The sequence below is a fragment of the Haemaphysalis longicornis genome, unplaced genomic scaffold (assembly GCF_048455015.1).
Source record: "Haemaphysalis longicornis isolate Haplotype H1 unplaced genomic scaffold, Haemaphysalis longicornis Haplotype H1 scaffold_2, whole genome shotgun sequence".
In the NCBI taxonomy this organism is placed as follows: domain Eukaryota; kingdom Metazoa; phylum Arthropoda; class Arachnida; order Ixodida; family Ixodidae; genus Haemaphysalis; species Haemaphysalis longicornis.
Genome location: NW_027526295.1, coordinates 74881061 through 74898955, shown reverse-complemented (window position 1 = coordinate 74898955; position 17895 = coordinate 74881061). Strand labels below are relative to the sequence as shown.

At 49.2% G+C, this 17895-nt stretch overlaps 1 pseudogene; it reads left to right on the top strand.

Moving 5' to 3' along the window:
- Window positions 1-5438: 5438 nt before the first annotated feature.
- LOC144168079 (ubiquitin-conjugating enzyme E2 C pseudogene) lies at window positions 5439-5977 on the top strand (annotated as a pseudogene).
- Window positions 5978-17895: the final 11918 nt, after the last annotated feature.

Genomic DNA, 17895 nt, shown 5'->3' with positions numbered 1-17895 from the left:
AAACTTTAACCAAGAAATCCTCATCAAGGCCCGCTCCCGAGTACATAGGTTCGAAACACGTCAATGTTAAAAAGCTTAGTGCCATATAAAAAATTTGCCGGCCAAACCGTTTTGTAAATAAGAAATGTGAAAATATTCAAAGAATTTTGTACTCATGCGCCTCAAGTTTACGTTGAGTGTTTTAAGTGCAATGCACTTCTTAAGCGACCCTGAACCTGCGTCCACCGGCGATGTCCGCGCACGTGGAGATGGGCGCGCGCAGCCTGGCCGCTGACATAGCACATACCTACGTGGGGGATTGGCCAGGAATCTCCTCGTCTTCCTTGGCAACGGGGGGAGATGGGCGCGCGCTGCCTGGCCGCTGACATGGCACATACCCACGTGGGGGATTGGCCAAGAATCGGGCGTGAGAAGGGCTAATGCACCTGCTTAAAGGAGTACTGACACGAAATTTCAAAGCTGAGATCCGCTCTAGCAATCAATTACAACGACAACACAAATAGGTGTCTGTGAATAAATGCCTCTTTCTTTCTTTGTAGTTGTGTGTGTGTGTGTGATCTCTCTTTCGCGAACATTACCGAACCGCGCAAATTGAACTCGTGCATTCGCACTTTCACATTCTTCCCCTCGGGGAAATGCGGGGAATTTTTATGGCCAGGTTTGGTTTCGATTGATTGATTGTAGGGTTTAACGCGCCGACGCAACGCAGGCGATGAGGCGCGCCGTAGTGGAGGGCTCCGGATTAATTTTGACCACCTGGGGATCTTTAACGTGCGCCGAAATCTCGTACACACGGGCGTTTTTGCGTTTCGCCTCCATCAGAAAAGCGGCCGCCGCGGCCGGGAATCGAACCCGCGACCTCGTGCTCAGCAGCGCAACGCCTTAGCCACTGAGCCACCGCGGCGGGTAGGTTTGGTTTCAGTAGCCCAGTAGTATGGGCTATTGTATTCGTTCATTGTTTTCCTTTGTTGCTGTGCATTTATACTATTACAGAAATTAAGTGCATTCCTTAAGTTTGCCTATATTCGTTCTCGCGCAGATGTAGGGCGAGGTGCACGTTTGGGGCTATTTCACATTCTCATTCGTATTTCCGTCGTTCATTTCGCAGATTTTTAGGTCTTGATATTCTGTTTTTTTGGGGGGGGAGTGGGGGGGGCAGTGCCTAACTTACACATGTTTTATTTCGCAAGTAAACTTTTTTTTTACTTTGAAGGCAGAGCCTGAGGAGTCCGTTCTTCGAAAAATCGTTGTCGTCGTTGTTGCTGCTGTTGTAGTCGTTGTTGGGTGGATAAAATGGCCTCTGCTGCAAAACGTAAATGCGTAAACGCTGGCCTAAACCATCGCAGCCCAGTGCGCTACCACTGTGCTCTCTCTGAACGTTGCCAATGGTCGAAAAAAAGGTGTTGCTGTGTTTGTTGTTCATTTCATAGTGCGACATACCCACTTCGGGCATTTTCCACGAATCGGGAGCTTTGTCGGCTTAAAGTGCCTGCTTCACAAAATCTACGAAAATATGTATTATAAATGTAAATATATAATAGCACGTGCGGTGTGACATCTGAATGTGGATGCACGACAGTATAACACGTGCACGCCAGCTGCGCAGAACCCCGATTCAAGGGAAACTGTGGCCTGTGCCATTCGGCTTCCTGACGCAATTCGTGTCGTAAGATAAAAAAAGCAAGCCAAGAAAGAGAGACCAACACGCTGTAGTAGCAAAGAAGCCATTCAAAGTAATTAGCGCTAAACGACGAAGCAAAAAAATGCCTCCACCTCCACGAAGTGAATGATGATGAGAGGGGCGAAGCTAAAATGCTTATCGGTAAAACCGTCAAACATTCGCCTACACATCATATAGAGACTCTACACGTCAAGCTTTCCACTGATCCGTTGACAAGCCCGTCGACGACGTCGATGTTTGTGGTGATTATGTAGGGCTTGTTTGGGACGATGAGAATCTCCATGGGTAAGTTGGCAAATTCGGTGTGTGACATTTTAGCCACCTTGGCCGTCGCCTTCTGCAGAGCGTCTTGTGTCGCGTACCCCCGGTACGTGTCTGGAGCTCGCAGGCGACGAACGACAACCTCTTCTTTTTCCTCTCCTCCTTCTTGGGTAGCAACAAACGCGTTGAACGTTTTGACCTCTTCGGCCAATCTTTGGTTGGCCAATCACTAGGGGGATCCTGCCACAATCATCATCATTCTGCCGTGTACGGCCGGGACAGGGCCCGAGCAAGAGGAGCTTCGCCCCTAAAACGAAGAAAGAGACGCAAATACGATGTAACAGTAAGGAAGTTTTCAAAACGAAGCTTTAGTGTCCTTACTGAGTCTGATGCCGTTGTACGCAAATAGACCCTGCGTGAAAGCCAACTTTCTCTGACGACGGTGATGAATGACTGTGGGTGAAGTGAAAGAAAAAAAACGCTTCCCGTCACCGGAATCGAACCCAGTTCCCTCGCGTTAGAAACCGGCATCTATCCGACTGCTCCATTTGGATAATTTTTTTTATTGATTGCCGGTTTTTACATATTCACAACAGCAAGATTAAAATGTAAAACAAAACAACGCACGTACGGCACCACCATGCGCATTTGTTGCTGGACTTTCGCATACGAACAAAAGCAACAATGATAAGCAGTGGACGTAAAACAAACAAACAAAAACGTACATGGCCACCATCCAGTTCCCCCGGCTGGTTTTTTCATAAAATTATTTCATCCTTGCCAATCGTTCTACACGTGCCACCCAATCAGGTACCGAGCCTTCAATTTTATTGCCCTCAATAAACAGCGTAACACTCTCGCGGAACATCTGTATCGTCAGCCTGGCTTCCACGTCGCCATGGAGCGTGGCCATGCGTGCCCTCCACGTACTGTGGAGGCCCAGAAGCATTAGTAAATCCCACGGTACTCTATTCTCATGTTAGATAGGGAGGTAGTGAATGCCGTGTGGGTCTAATGGAAAGTCTTTATGCACAGTTCGCCGTAGCACATCCCAGAAGTGGACCGCCATCCAGCAGTGCATGAAGACATGATCAATGGTTTATAGTTGCTTACATATTGCGCAATTCGTGCCCCACAGTACCTTTCACCCTTTTTGCGAAGTGACTTTTTTTTACTTGTCTCGGTATGCAACTTAAACAAGAAAAACTGCCCCCGCTGGAAGAGCCACTACGCGGCAATTCTTGGTCGGCTTAATCAGACTGGCTGCGGAGAACGAACCTGAAGCTACATCGCCGATTTTCTCACAGATCGCCGAGTTATCCTCAAAGTAGGGGGTATCACCTTTAAACCAATCCAACTCGGCAGTCATGGCACGCCCCAGGGATCTGTATTGTCTCCCCTCCTGTTTAACATCGCATTCATTGGCCTTCCCGATGCCCTAGAGCAATTAGCCATCCTTCGACATGCCCTTTATGCGGATGATATCACGCGTCGTAATTCCGAAACCGAAACGTTAGTCTTACGGAATGCACACACGAGTGTTTTTGTGGGTATTCTAAAAAAGTTATGCATATCTCCAGAGTAACCGATACTTAAAGTGTGGTATTGGCCAACTATAAATTCAACCACGAGAAAGCTTTGCGTTCACCTAAAGTGGTCGTTAGGCGGAGGGCTGCATGACTTCTTTAGTGCTGCGTTGCTCCCATGTCCTTTCTCGCTTTTATGCTGATGTGTCTGCACATGCCGTTTCTTGTATCCCGGAATAACCGGTGATTTGTGTTTCTTGCGTGTCGTCGCGGCTTCGTACACCGGGGTCAAATCCACGAATCCTTCACACAGGACGGAAGGAGAACGACTGGAGCTTTGCCAAAGGCTAATTTCGACTACACAAACGATTTGGGGCAATTGCCACCTTGGTACTGTCGTTAGATAAATTTTCATTGAAGTTAGTCCGCTCAAAATGCGAGGTGCATTTTGCATGCATAGATTTGAGGCGCATTTTCAATGGTGCATAGTGCATGCGTACCACACGCTTTACGCCAATACGAAGGCTCCAGTGCGCTTTTCGATATCTAACGTATAAATTATACCTAGGTCAGAAAGCCGCTAACCCTTTTGGGTTTGCAATGCTCTTCTGTTTCTTTTTTACACCTTTCAACTATTCTCAGTTTATAAAAATGAGGTATTCTTACACAGCAAGGTCTTGAAAGCAGCTCATCTGTCTGATCCGAGCATTTTTTGTTATAAATAGCACGCGAGCCTTCCCTAGAAGGTAAATCGGTTTTTATCACTTTGTTCAAAGTCGCTCTGCCCATACAATAGAAAAGCGAATCACTATTCAAGGAAGTGTATCCAAACTTAGCGTCCCATCCAGAGCCCCTTTTGAAACGAGGAATATTATTGTTGCGTGGACACGAGTAAGCTTTTGTCCCGTAATATAGCTCCGAAACACACACGAGGGGATAGGTGCGGGTGGCGGCGCCAGAATAATGGCTCATACCACACAGGGGTATTGGCCGGGAAAGGGGCGCTCACGGAAAGAAACTGGCGACCAGTGGCGTCGCCATCGTCTTTTTGTGCACCTTTCCGCTGCACTTCCTGGATAAATATGTTGTAACTTGCACAGCTGTTAACAGTACTGCAAGTAATACGAGGCCGTTCGGGCAACGTTTGGCCTGCATGCTGAGCCAGCATCAGAGGAACGTGTTTTGTTTGTTGTTTTCATTGCGCACATTTTATTTCTTGTTCACGCCCCAGAGTTAATATCGACAGGTTCGAATTCACAGCAGTTGCAGTGGCAACAGTGAAAGACGAGTTGAAAGAGGGCCCCCAAAGCAAGTGCGGGGTGGCTGCAGGACGGGCGCCAGAAAAGGTAGTTTAATCGCAGAATGTAAAGAGAAATATTGAGTCTCCCTAAAACGCTAAATAGCAGAAGTACTGCCCGCGAAATTACAACTGCCATCAGCCCCACTTGAAAGAGAACTCCTTACACATCCTCATAAACGTCATTATCGTGCACTGGAGAATTTCTGAAATATTATCATCGCGGCGTCCGTATTTCTGTCTGACTTCGCTATAAGCACTTCACTGAAGTAACCTAATCCAATTTAATTTATGCTAACGTGCCTTTAGCTCGTGTAACATTATATAACCAATAGAACCAATGATAGAAAACTTTTACAAACTAAATACCGAGATCAATAAAATATTGATCTAAATATACGCATCAAAACCGAAACAACAACCGCCCAACCGAAGGACTGCAACACCTGCCTTTCAGACCACGAAGCTACGACGTAACCGGTATGCAGGACGTCGCACACCTCTCCAGCCCAGGCTCAAAAACACGAATGCGGTCGGAGGGCACAGTAGCCACGGCTGCACCGCTCATCTGGAGCGCCTTCGGGCGGCCCTGAAGATCCTGCGCAGAACCATATTTTCGCCAGTATCATCATCATGCGCAGGGACTCTTTTCTCAAAATGGCTTCCCAGAACGTCGACGACACCGCTAGTGCAGGAATGGCGACCGGCGAGGGCGACCAACCAGGCCAGGCCTGCTGCCCGGATGTCCCGGCGGCTGCGAAGAGGCTCAGGCAAGAGCTAATGGCGCTGATGACGTGCGGTGACGCCATGATTTCCGCCTTCCCTGAAGACCGAGACATTTTCGACTGGGTTGCTACCATTCACGGCCCTGCAGGAACCGCATATGAGAACAAGGTTTACCGCCTTCGGATGAAATTCCCTCCGAACTATCCGTGCGCCGGCCCCGTGGTGCAGTTCGAGACGCCCTGCTTCCATCCCAATGTCGACGATCTGGGCAACATTTGCCTCGACATTCTCAAGGACCAGTGGACGGCCCTTCTTGACGTGCGCACTGTGCTGCTTTCTATCCAGTCCCTGCTGGCGGAGCCAAACGTGGCCAGTCCGTTGAACGCCTACGCCGCCGAGATCTGGACCAATCAGGAACTCTACAAGAAAGCCGTGCTGGAAAAGTACGAGATGGCAACGAAAGCCACCGGCGAAAGTCATGAGTGAGTGTCCGCTCTTTCTGCAATGTTCCTGCGACCGCCCAACCGCTGTGCACGCCAGAAGAAAACTTTGACTTAATTTTTCGACCACATTGTGAACTACTTGCATTGCAGGTTCAGGCGCACATCTGACTTACCGTGGTTGGAATGCAGTACTGAACAGGTTGTGTCACACAGGGAAGCGTGTTTGCGAGCAATGTTCTCACATTTTACAATCCGCACAAAAAGCACCGACAAATGTCCCACAATCGTTTCCGTCCTACTGCTTGGAAATAAAATAAAGTGTTTCAGCTGCTAACCTAGTTTCCCATTTTCTGCTGCCTGACGCGCACGCTGAGTTTGTGAGTTGGAAGGGAACACGAGTTTTAAGTAGCAATAAAATATTGTGAAGGTGGTTGACAAGCAAGGTGATGTGACCCCGAATATATAAAAAAACCTAGGAACCCATCCGCTGTCTTGATCTGTGGCCATTTTGGCGGAATCTCCGCCTACACAATTGTTTTTTCTATTTTTCTTCCTTTAATATATTTGCGTGGACGAACATAGACACGTACGAAGTTTCGAAGTGCTGTCTCTCCCAAGAAAAGTGGACGCATTCACGGAAGAGGGGGAGGAGAAGAAACTAGGCACGCAAGCGCATGGAAACAACGGAAGCCCTTGAAACATAAGCAAGAAAGCCCCGCACGGGGCACCTTCAGCAATCTTGGTGACGGTACTGGCGATACCGCGGACCCCGAGCCCCCAAACATAAGCTGGATCCAACCGTGGTGATGTGTTTTTAAGGCGAAGGGTTAGAAACCTCTAACGGTGGCCGTCGGAGCCCAGGTCAAGCTCCGGCGGATGGGCTCCCTGTCTGTCTACCAGGCAGGGAGCTCCGGGACCTCTTTGGCTACCAGGGTAAGGTCAAAGAAGAAAGTACCCCAGTCTCCCTGCTTTAATACTATGCTCTATGGCATTTTCAAAACCCCCCCCCAAACGTGATCGGTCCCTGAAAAGGGGCCGCACCGAAGTATCTTTTCCTTCATTGCCATCTTCGACATTTCCTGAACCAGATAATTTTTCTCGATTTCTTGTCATGGAATCCAACAATCCAACCCACCCTCTTGCATCTCAGTCAGTCTTCTTGATTGCCAAGTATCTTGAAGCCATAGTAGGAAAATCGTATAAATGCAAAAAACAAAGGTCTGGTGAACTCTTAATTGAAATAAATGACAAGCAGCAGTCTGCAAAGCTTCTAGCTCAGACTAGACTGGCTGATCTTGACATCCGGGTCACACCCCATCGGAGCCTCAACAGCTCGCAGGGTGTGATATCCGAGACAGACCTCCTGAACGAAACCGATGCGGATCTCCTTGCCGGCTTGAAGGATGAGGGCGTCACTGCCGTGAGACGCATCACTATCCGCAGAGACGACAAGGAGATTCCCACCAAGCACATTATCCTCACTTTTGACCGCGCAGTTCTTCCACAACACATATATGCAGGTTTTATCCGTTGCTCCATCCGTCCGTACATCCCGAATCCGCGGCGCTGTTTTAAGTGCCAGCGGTTCGGGCATGGTACAAACTCTTGCCGTGGCCGAACGACGTGTGCAAAATGCGCGGCGCACGATCATCCGACTGACTACTGTCCATCCGACACCCTCTCTTGTGTTAACTGCGGGGGGGGGGGCGCATGCAGCCTACTCCCGCAAGTGCGAAAAATTTCAAACCGAAAAAAAGATAATCAACATCAATGTAACTGAGAACATCACCTTCCCAGAGGCGCGGAAGAGGTTCGCCTCTTTCCCCCTGGGGAGGTACGCCGACGCAGCTCGCCGGGGGGCGGAGCGACGTCTGGTTTCCACAGGGACCCAGTTCAGCGAGTCTGACCTGGTCCCGCCCCCGCCCCCCACTGGGCTGCCTCACGCAGCCCAACCGGGCACCACGCCGCTTGCTGAGGCAGCAGCGGTTGTGGTGCAAACCACTTCTGTTGGGACCGGTGCCGCTCCCGCCTCTGTATCCCCGTCCTCCAGTGCATTGGAGGTACCGAGGTGATGGACACCACGGGCCCCGCACCGGCTCCCACCGTCACCGCACCGCCCGTGCCACCTCTGGCGCCCACGACGGTGGCGGCGGTGGCGGCTCAAACGAAGGGCTCCCGAAGTGGGGCCAAGTCCGGGGGACCCGGTTCGACGGGCACCCCTCGGACATCCGATGACGATATGGACGTCGCGCCGTTCCTGCCTCCAACGCAGCGCAAGGAGCGGCCTCCGACGGTCAAGCCAGTAGAAAGGCCTAAAAAGCCTAATCCAAGAGTAACAGCCCCGAAAGACGACACATGAACACACACACACACACTCCAGTCATTCTTAAACGTAAATAATGGGAACAGAAAACATCATCCAATGAAACTGCAGAGGCCTCCTTAAAAATCTTGACGATGTGTATGAGATTCTGCATGCCAGTCAGCCAAGTATCATGTGTCTTCAGGAAACCCACCTCAATTCTAAACAAACAAATTTCTTAAATAGGTACATGGTATTCAGAAAGGACAGGGTTGGCTGCACGCTCTCTTCAGGAGGTGTGGCCATTATCGCCCGGAAATCATTAGCATGCCACCCTCTCTCTTTAAACACTGTCCTCGAGGCTGTAGCGATCCGTACAATAATATTTAATAGGTTGATAACGGTATGCTCCATTTACATCTCTCCTGATTTTGCACTTCTGAGCTCTGATTTCGAGGCACTGGTTGACCAGCTGCCCGAACCATACATACTAACAGGCGACCTTAATGCGCACAACTCTCTTTGGGGCTCCTCCAGAACGGATGCCCGAGGTCGCCTGATAGAGAAGTTTCTTACATCCTCCGGAGCATGCCTTTTCAACAAAAAACAGCCTACATACCATAATTTAGGACACAATACATACTCGCATCTTGACTTGGCGATTGGTTCCGCAGTTCTCTTTCCATGTCTTGAGTGGGGTGTGGGCGCACACCCATATGGTAGTGACCATTTCCCCACTTCATTAACGTATGTAGGTATAGGCCCGAGCAGTCCATCTTCCCATCAAAGGTTTAATGAATCAAAAGCAAACTGGAGCACATTCACACAAATATCTCAACTACACCACACATCCATAAAACACCTACACGTGGAGGAAGCCGCCCAACTCGTCACGGCGCACATCCTTGACGCCGCCGAAAAGTCCATTCCCCAGGCCTCCAGTGGGTCCCGCACCCCAAGGAGGCCCTGGTGGAACGAGGACTGCAGGCGGGCGCGAGAGGCCCAGAACAAGGCGTGGGGTGTCCTTCGCCGGTACCCCACGTCAGATAACCTCATTTCTTTTAAACGGGCAAAGGCTTTTGGGAAGCGAGTGCGTCGCGAGGCGAAAAGGGACAGTTGGCGCACCTTCCTCACTTCCATCAACTCATACACTGATACACACAAAGTCTGGACACATATACGCAAGCTGAAAGGACAACAAAAAAACAGCCTGCCCCTGGTTAGCACAACAGGGGACACACTCGAAGACCAGGCCAACACACTTGCACAACACTTCGAACATGTGTCCAGCTCATCACACTACACAAACACTTTCATGAAGCACAAAACGTCTGCGGAAAAGAAGTCCCTGTGTGATAGCAAGAAGTCGCACACTTCTTACAATTCTCCTTTTTCAATTCATGAGCTGAAGGTTGCTCTGAGCACATGTAAGCCTTCAGCTCCAGGTGCAGACAAAATCACATACACCATGATACAACACCTACACCCAGACACTCTTGAAACACTCCTACATCTATACAACAACATATGGCTTTCGGGGCACATTCCTCGTTCTTGGAGGGAGGCCATAGTAGTGGCTTTCCTGAAGGAAGGAAAGGACCCTTCCTCTCCTGCTAGCTATCGGCCCATCGCCCTTACAAGCTGCCTTTGCAAGCTCTTCGAGAAGATGATCAACAGGAGACTCGTGTACTTCCTTGAGTACAATGGTTTTCTCGAGGGCTGCCAGGCAGGCTTCAGGGCGGGGCGATCTACAAATGACCAACTTGTCTCCCTTGAATCATACATAAAGGACGCTTTCATTCACAAACAGTTTTGCACAACGGTATTTTTTGACCTTGAGAAGGCCTATGACACCGCTTGGCGTTACGGGATCCTAAGTGACCTAAAGTCTTTCGGTGTTTCGGGCCATATGCTCAACACCCTTGCTAGTTATTTGTCCGAAAGAACGTTTCGCGTGAGAGTAGGTAGCGCACTCTCAAGAGTTCATGTGCAAGAAAACGGCGTTCCGCAAGGTGGAGTGCTAAGCTGCACTCTGTTCATAGTTAAAATGAACTCCCTTGGGAAGGCATTGCCACCTACAATTTCTTATTTAATGTATGTAGACGACATCCAGCTATCTTTTAAATCGTGTAATATGTCCATCTGTGAGCGTCAAGTCCAGCTCGGTGTCAAAAAACTTGCCAGCTGGGCAGACAAGAACGGTTTTAAAGTTAACCCAGAAAAAAGCATCTGTGTTGTCTTTTCCAGGAGGCGTGGGATCCATCTGGACCCAGACATTATCCTTAATGGCGTATCGATTCCTGTGAGGAAGGAACACAAGTTTTTAGGTGTGGTGCTGGATGAAAGGCTTACGTTCATCCCTCACATTAAACAATTGAAACATAAATGTCTAAAGGCTCTCAACATTCTTAAAATCTTGTCCCACCAGTCATATGGAACGGATAAGCAACTCCTGTTACGTATTTTCACAAGTCTAGTGGGGTCTAGATTGGACTATGGGAGTGTTGTGTATGGGTCAGCCACTAAAACAGCACTTAAAATGCTCGACCCAGTGCTTCACTTGGGGCTTCGCCTCTCTTGTGGCGCATTCCGTACGAGCCCTGTACAGAGTCTTTACGCAGAGTGTGACAAATGGTGCTTATCACACCAGCGAACCTATGTTGACTTGTTATATGCCTCTAAAATTTCATCAATGGACAACCATCCTTTTAAACCGGTTTTTAATGATACATCCACATCAAAGCTCTTTTTAAATCGCCCGTCCATTCCTGTTCCCTTCTCGCTCAGAGTAAGGGACGAGGTCACTATTCATGAGGTCTCCTTTGTAGACACATTCAAGTCATGTATCACTGATCTTGTAGCACCATGGCATCTTCGTCCTGTTGCATGTGACTTGTCTTTCTTAAAATACAATAAGAACAGGACACCGAAAAGTGGGATTCTGCAGCATTTCATGTATGTGCAGGATAAATACAAGGCTGCAGAGTTTTTCAGTGATGCATCGAAAACATTCACTGCAGTGTCTTGTGCGGCGCATGGGCCGAATTTTGAGGCATATAGAACAATGAATGTAAAGACAAGTATTTTTACGGCAGAAGCATATGGCATTTTTCTTGTTGTAAGTCACATAGTTGAACATCATATTCCTAAATCCATCATCTATACAGATTCGCTGAGTGTCGTCCGTACATTGTCATCCGGAGAGTCCTCGAAAAACCATGTGGTTAACCTTGTCTTGAAATAAATTGTGCTGGCATATTCTTCAAACCTTGAGGTGACTGTGTGTTGGGTGCCAGGCCACTCTGGCATCGGCGGAAATGAACTGGCGGATGAAATGGCCGCCAATGCTGCACTCCGAAACACAGTAGACATAACAACACTACCTTACACAGACCTCAAGCCACACATAAGACAACACTTGCGCAGAACATGGCAAACACACTGGAATGAACAGACAGACAACAAACTACATGTAATAAAGCCACACTTGGGACGGTACACATCTGACTCGCACAACAGACACACGGAAGGCGCCTTGGGTAGGCTGCGGATAGGGCACACCCATGCAACGCACTCGTATCTGCTGACGGGATCTCCTAGACCCCAGTGCGGCAGGTGCGGAGAGGCCCTATCCGTAGTGCACATACTAATCACATGCAAGGCACTTCACACAACACGACACAAACACTTCAGAGAACTCTACAGACAACATATTCCCCTACATCCATCGTTTTTCCTAGGTGACGATGCCATTGTTTCATTCAAACGTGTGTTTGAGTATTTGTCAGAAGTCAAGTTTTTAAACCTCATTTCCTATCACGCATCATGAAATCTGGCCCTTTACACCAGCCATCCTCACTGTCTTTTATTGATTATACTTTTGTTCTTGCTTACTGATTTCAGTGTCTAAGTTCTCACCTCTCATATTTAACCACTGTTTTGGCGCTCTTTGCCCTAGTTGGCCTTGCGCCATTAACATCCAACCATCATCATCATCATAAGCAAGAAAGCTTGGAAACTAACATAAAAACCAAAAGATCGCACACACAAACATCTGGCGCTATAAACGCTTAGAGCTTGAAAGACACATTCAGATTCCTGAGATTTCTTTTCCGCACAAAAAAAAAACGGATAAATGTCAGTTCATGAATACCTTTGCTGTAAAACCACAAAAGTAAATAAATAAAATGAAGTTCCCTCACTTCACTTTGACGGGGCGGCGTGCCCTATGGAGGGCTCTGGAGTGATTCCGATGTCAGACGCACTTTTTATGGCGAAAGCCTTAGGTCCCATCATTCTCGTCAACCATTTGTTCGCTGTCAAGTGAGTTTTGATTTTGATTCGCAGTCAGTTTGTGCTTTGATCGTTGACGCGACGCGGGTGTTTGCGTGGAAGGCGCAAGAAGGGACCAACACCACCACTTCCAGGGTACAAGTCGCACTCGCCTTGACCGAATATACATATCTTAAGAAATGGTTCCGAAGTGCCGCCACTGCAGTGTTCCGTCAATGTTGTTCTCTAATCGTTGTCTTGTTACCACCGGGGTGGTTCAGAGGCTAAGGCGTTGTCCTGCTGCGCCCAAGGACAGGAGTTTGATTCTCGGCCGCGATAGCCGCTTTTTTAATGGAGGCGAAAAGCAAAAATGCCCGTGTGGTCGAGATTTCGGCGCATGTTAAAGATTCCTAGGGGGTCAAAATGAATCTGGAGCCCTCCACTACGGCGTGCCTCATCTTCTCTTGAACGTCGGCGCGTAAAACCTCGAAATCCGATTAATAATCCATGAAAATTTAAACCGGGCGGAGAAAATAAGGAACTGGAAATTCGGGAGCCAATTAAGTAGTAAATCGAAGTTCAAACTGCCTAACGGGCCAGCTGCATAAAGTGCGAGTAAGATAAGAAGGAAACACCGTTCGGAGCTTTGCCACAAACGTTAAGAGAACAGCAAAGCAAATAACCTGGCGTTTACAAAGAAATCATAGAAACGAAGCAAGCGATAGAAATAATTGACAGAGCGCGAACACGCAGCGCTGGTTCGAGCAAAAGCAGAACAGGTGATAGCGGGTGAAAGGCATACGAAGAGGACTTTGGGGCTCGAGAAAGCGCATCGCGACGGTACCAGATAAGCTGCGTTTACTGGAAAGGCGTCACATCAGCCGATAACGACCACATCAAGCGGGCATTCCTGCAGGAACACTGTAAGCTTCGCCTCCGGGTTTGTCGATATGAAAAATTTCAAGATACTGTTTTTAAGAATATTACGCCCACCCAAAACCGCGTAGCATTTGAGCTATAGTAAACACAAGGGATGCTAGCTCTGCTCCTACTTAAACATTGCTTGGTTGTTAGGGAACTAGCGAAATTACCCCAAAACATATTTTGGTTTCTAGAAAATGAGTTAAAATTACCCGATCCACTTTTATAGAAACACTTATTATACACGTTCGTTTCGTTCAGATATATTATATATAAGATTTTAACAGAGAGTCTACACTTGGTTGCACCCGCCGCGGTGGCTCAGTCGCTAAGGCGTTGCGCGGCTGAGCACAAGGTCGCGGGTTCGATTCCCGGCCGCGGCGGCCGCTTTTCTGGTGGAGGCGAAAAGCAAAAACGCCCGTGTGTACGAGATTTCGGCGCACGTTAAAGATCCCCAGGTGGTCTAAATTAACCCAGAGTCCTCCACTACGGCGCGCCTCATCGCCTGCGTTGCGTCGGCGCGTTAAACCCTACAATCAATCAATCAATACACTTGGTTGCAAACTGAGGGCACGGGTCCTGGCGGTTTCGTTTACGTTTTGCGTGTGGCTTTAATGTGCTTCCACGGGCCTGTTGATAGAACGGAAAGGGATCTATGGTATTGTATTTAATGCACAGAGATTATAGGGGGCCTGCTGAACGCCTCTCGTCCAACACTGCGCACCACGCTGCTGGCGCCGAGTTGTCCGTGGCGCTTGTTTCCTCGTAGATATCTACAAGTAAGCGCAACCCAACTCCTCAGGTCGACTGAGGTACCATAAGACCCTTTGCACTCGGTGTGTCTATTCCATAGTGTTGGGAAAATGACACTTTGAAACAGCTGACGATGCGAGCTGCTCACATCTGGTGTGGTTCTTCTTCTTCCTACCACAATTCGTATACTTTTAACAACGGGGTGGTTGCACCATTGTTTTCGGGAGCTCGATGCTTGTGTAAACCAATCGTGTTGACCAAAAAAGCTCGTAGCGTCAGTACAGCGAAAGACAGCTTCGGTTCACCCTCTACACTCCCCATATGTGCGTCTCCGGCGCTCGCCTCACGGATACTGCGCACCGTAGTCACGCGCCCTTACATATTTGCGCTTCAAGAAAAAAATGCTTCCCGTGGTCGGAGTCGAATCGTATCCCCTCACACTCCCACCCAGTCACAGTCACTCCCTCCGACCAGACAAGGAAAAGGGACGGAAGCTCGCCCCGCGCACTGTTTCTCGCAAGTTCAAGTCCAGCTGCGCCATGTCTGACAGAAAAAAGAAAAAAAATAACCACGGAAAAAATTGGCTCCAATCCACGCTGTGAAGGTGGTCGGAAAGCAAAGCTTTAGACGACACCCACAACAATTGCCCATGCGGCGTCACTTGAATTCACACACGTGGCTCTACAAAACGTAAAACAAGAGATTCTGCTAGCCGTTACCTAAAATTCCTGGGGGTGGCCTCCCAAACGCAGCAGCGTCGGCCAGAGGCGGGCTAGAGAGGCGGGCGCCGCCGCTGTAGCCCGTCCGTGCGTCGGCAGAACGGAAACGAATGGTAGCGTCTTTCGAAGGGTGAGACAGCGGAACCTAGCCATCCTGATGTCCTAGCTCGGGGCTCTACCACCACGCAACACAAGCGCTGAGACCAAAACAATCCGGCATGTGAGGGTGGTGATTCCTATTTATACCGATATAAACTAGTTAGGTTTGCAAGTTTGAGAATTTTGAGAAAGGTGAGTGAACTTCTATAATCACTACTTATCAGAACCAGTTGCTCCTTTCGCCTTTTCTAATGCTTCTTGAAACGCAACCGAATTGGTATTCACCACTTTAGAAAAGAAAGTCCCATTCGTGCCAAACCTTGCGCAAAAGGTAGCCTTTCTCCAGCGGCAAGAAGCCTGTATGTGGTCTCCACATTTTCTTTTCCCGCCCTGCGAACCAACACTTAACGTATCTTTGCCGTACGAGCACTTCATTTCGTCGGGCCCGAGTTACCCAAGAGGTGCTGTTGAACAAGTTAATCAAGCCGTGCGAAGGTAGCGCGCAATGTACCGGAAGCTGCGTCAAACAGGCCCAAAACAACCGTTGATAAAGCAGATGACAAAGCCGGCCCGCCAACGCGCCCGCATGTGTGACCAGGCACCTGCGCCCGGGGAACGCTGGGTAAGCATTCGCCCCGCCATCTACACTGTGCTCCGTGAATGAAAACTGCCCTCCCTATCGCCAGCCGCGTCCGGAGTTTCTTGTCCCACACGCCACGAAGGAACTGTTGGCGTGTGGGAAAAGAGTTTTAAAGCGAAGCTTTCTACCTCTGTCAAGAGGTAGAAAGCTTCGCTTTAAAACTCTTTGAATAAAGTAAGCAAGACCTGGCTAGCAGCGCCACTTATGAACTGGATCGGATTTCCACTGCCCATCTTGAAGATCACACAACAGAATAGTGCAGACCGCAGCGTAATGTTCTGGGGTGCTATTCCAGAAGGCCCGAGTTTGAGTGAAACTCGGGCAAGGCGGAGCTGTGGTGGTAATAATCAGCTCATGATAAAATTTCCGGGCAGGGTTAAAGCGCTTTAAAGATGCGATTCATGCTATTTGGTGATTATTGAGGTAACGTAATCGGTCCAGGCCAGTGCGCTTCAAGGTGCGCGACAGGGCGTGCCAAATATTTCAGTGCGTTCTCTCGTTCCACTGCTGCGCTGGTTGCTACGGGGGGCAAGCAAATGCAACTGCATTGTTTTAGTGTACTTTTACTTTATTAATATGCATTTCACTACAAAGTTCATTTTATTTTTTATTCCACGCGTTAATATGGGCTTTTTGTATAAAATTTTTCGTCCTAAGAAGTAGTCAGCGCAATTACGTGACTACGGTAACTGGCAAAAAAAGAAAGCGGGTGATAGAAGCGCGCCACATTCGAAACAGTTGCTGCTCATATTGCGTTATCGCAACCCTCCGCTTTTGGACACACAATTTCCTCGGCGCGGTCCAGACTGCCTACGCACTTTGTCGGAATCGTGGAGAACCGCGATCCCGAGCCGGCGCGAGCTTCGGGAGAGACTTGTGCGCTGAAACCGGTCCGGCGCTCCGCTGGTTCGTCGGCGTCACCCGAGAGATGGCACCAGAGATCTATGCGGGCTAAGGTCCCTGAAATTAATTTTAGGGACCTTAGTGCGGGCATGGGTGCGCGGGCGCGGGCGACGCGAACGTGTGCGCGCGGGAGTCTGGAGAGTTTCGTCGGAGACCCGGTCGGGGCTGGTTCGGCGGAACATCGCGGCGGCGGCGGATACACGTATCTCAGGTGGGAACTTTGTCGCGCGCCGCGAGTGCTTGCCTCCCGTTCACGGTCACGACCCGGACGGCGTGATTCCTGAACGCCGCCGAGCCTTCTTCTCGCATGCTTTGGGATTCCCCAAATAAACGGCTGTGCTTCGACACTACTGTCTACTGTGTTCTCGTATCGGCGAACCTCGCTGGGCAGCCGTAGGCATGGGAGCCCGCGTGGTTGAGACGAAGGGAGCTAGCGGGAGGCCGAAGCCGGAGTACTGGCTAGGTCCCCGAAGAACCACACCATATCGCAGCACAGCTTTTAAGGCGAAAACCTGGCGATACGTATTAGCAACGTCTTTTCTAACACATTGTACAGCCTCCCAAATTTTTAATAATATAGGGACAGCGACGACCGACCGGCTTCTCAGCGCCTTATCACGGTGCTCAGCAGCGAAATAGGAGAGAGTACGCGCACGCGCATTCGGCTATCTGTTGTATGAGTGTCGTCTGCTGCGCTGTTTCCTTGAGAGTGGTACACCCCCTGCCACTGCATCTGAATGACTTTGTGCCCCACGCAGCTTAGCTACCTTTGGCATTAGTGAATCATCTTGCAAGATAAGAAACACAGGGGGTTTTTTGCCCTGAGAAGAACAGCGGAGCAGACGACGCTCCCACAACAGTTCAATGCGCGTGCGCGTACCCTCGACTATTTTGCCGGTGAACACCGTGAGAAAGCGCTGACATGCCGATCGGTCGTCGATCCCGCTATATCATTAAAAATTTGGGAGGCTGTACTTCCACCTTTTTCCTAGCTTTCCTTTCTTTGTCTTTTGGCACGGATTAATTTAAACGGCTTCGTTTCTGCTATTATGTGTTTGCGTCAGTTTCTTCTATTTCGATTGTTCGTCTTAGTCTGCAAGCAGAAATGAACACGGCACAGCCTGCCGAGAATCGGTATTCTGCGAGGGTGGTGTGCACGTGTCCTACTCCAGTGACGTCACGTTCTGGCCTCCATCTGCACGCACTATTCTACAATTGTTACTTTTCATGTCCACAGTGTTATGAATTTCGCGAACAGGGCACGTTAGTTCCTCGAAGCTCCCAATAGCGGGCCAAATCCCCAAGTGGCCTTGTGTTACGAAGGAAGGAATAGCAAGAAGGACAACAACTTT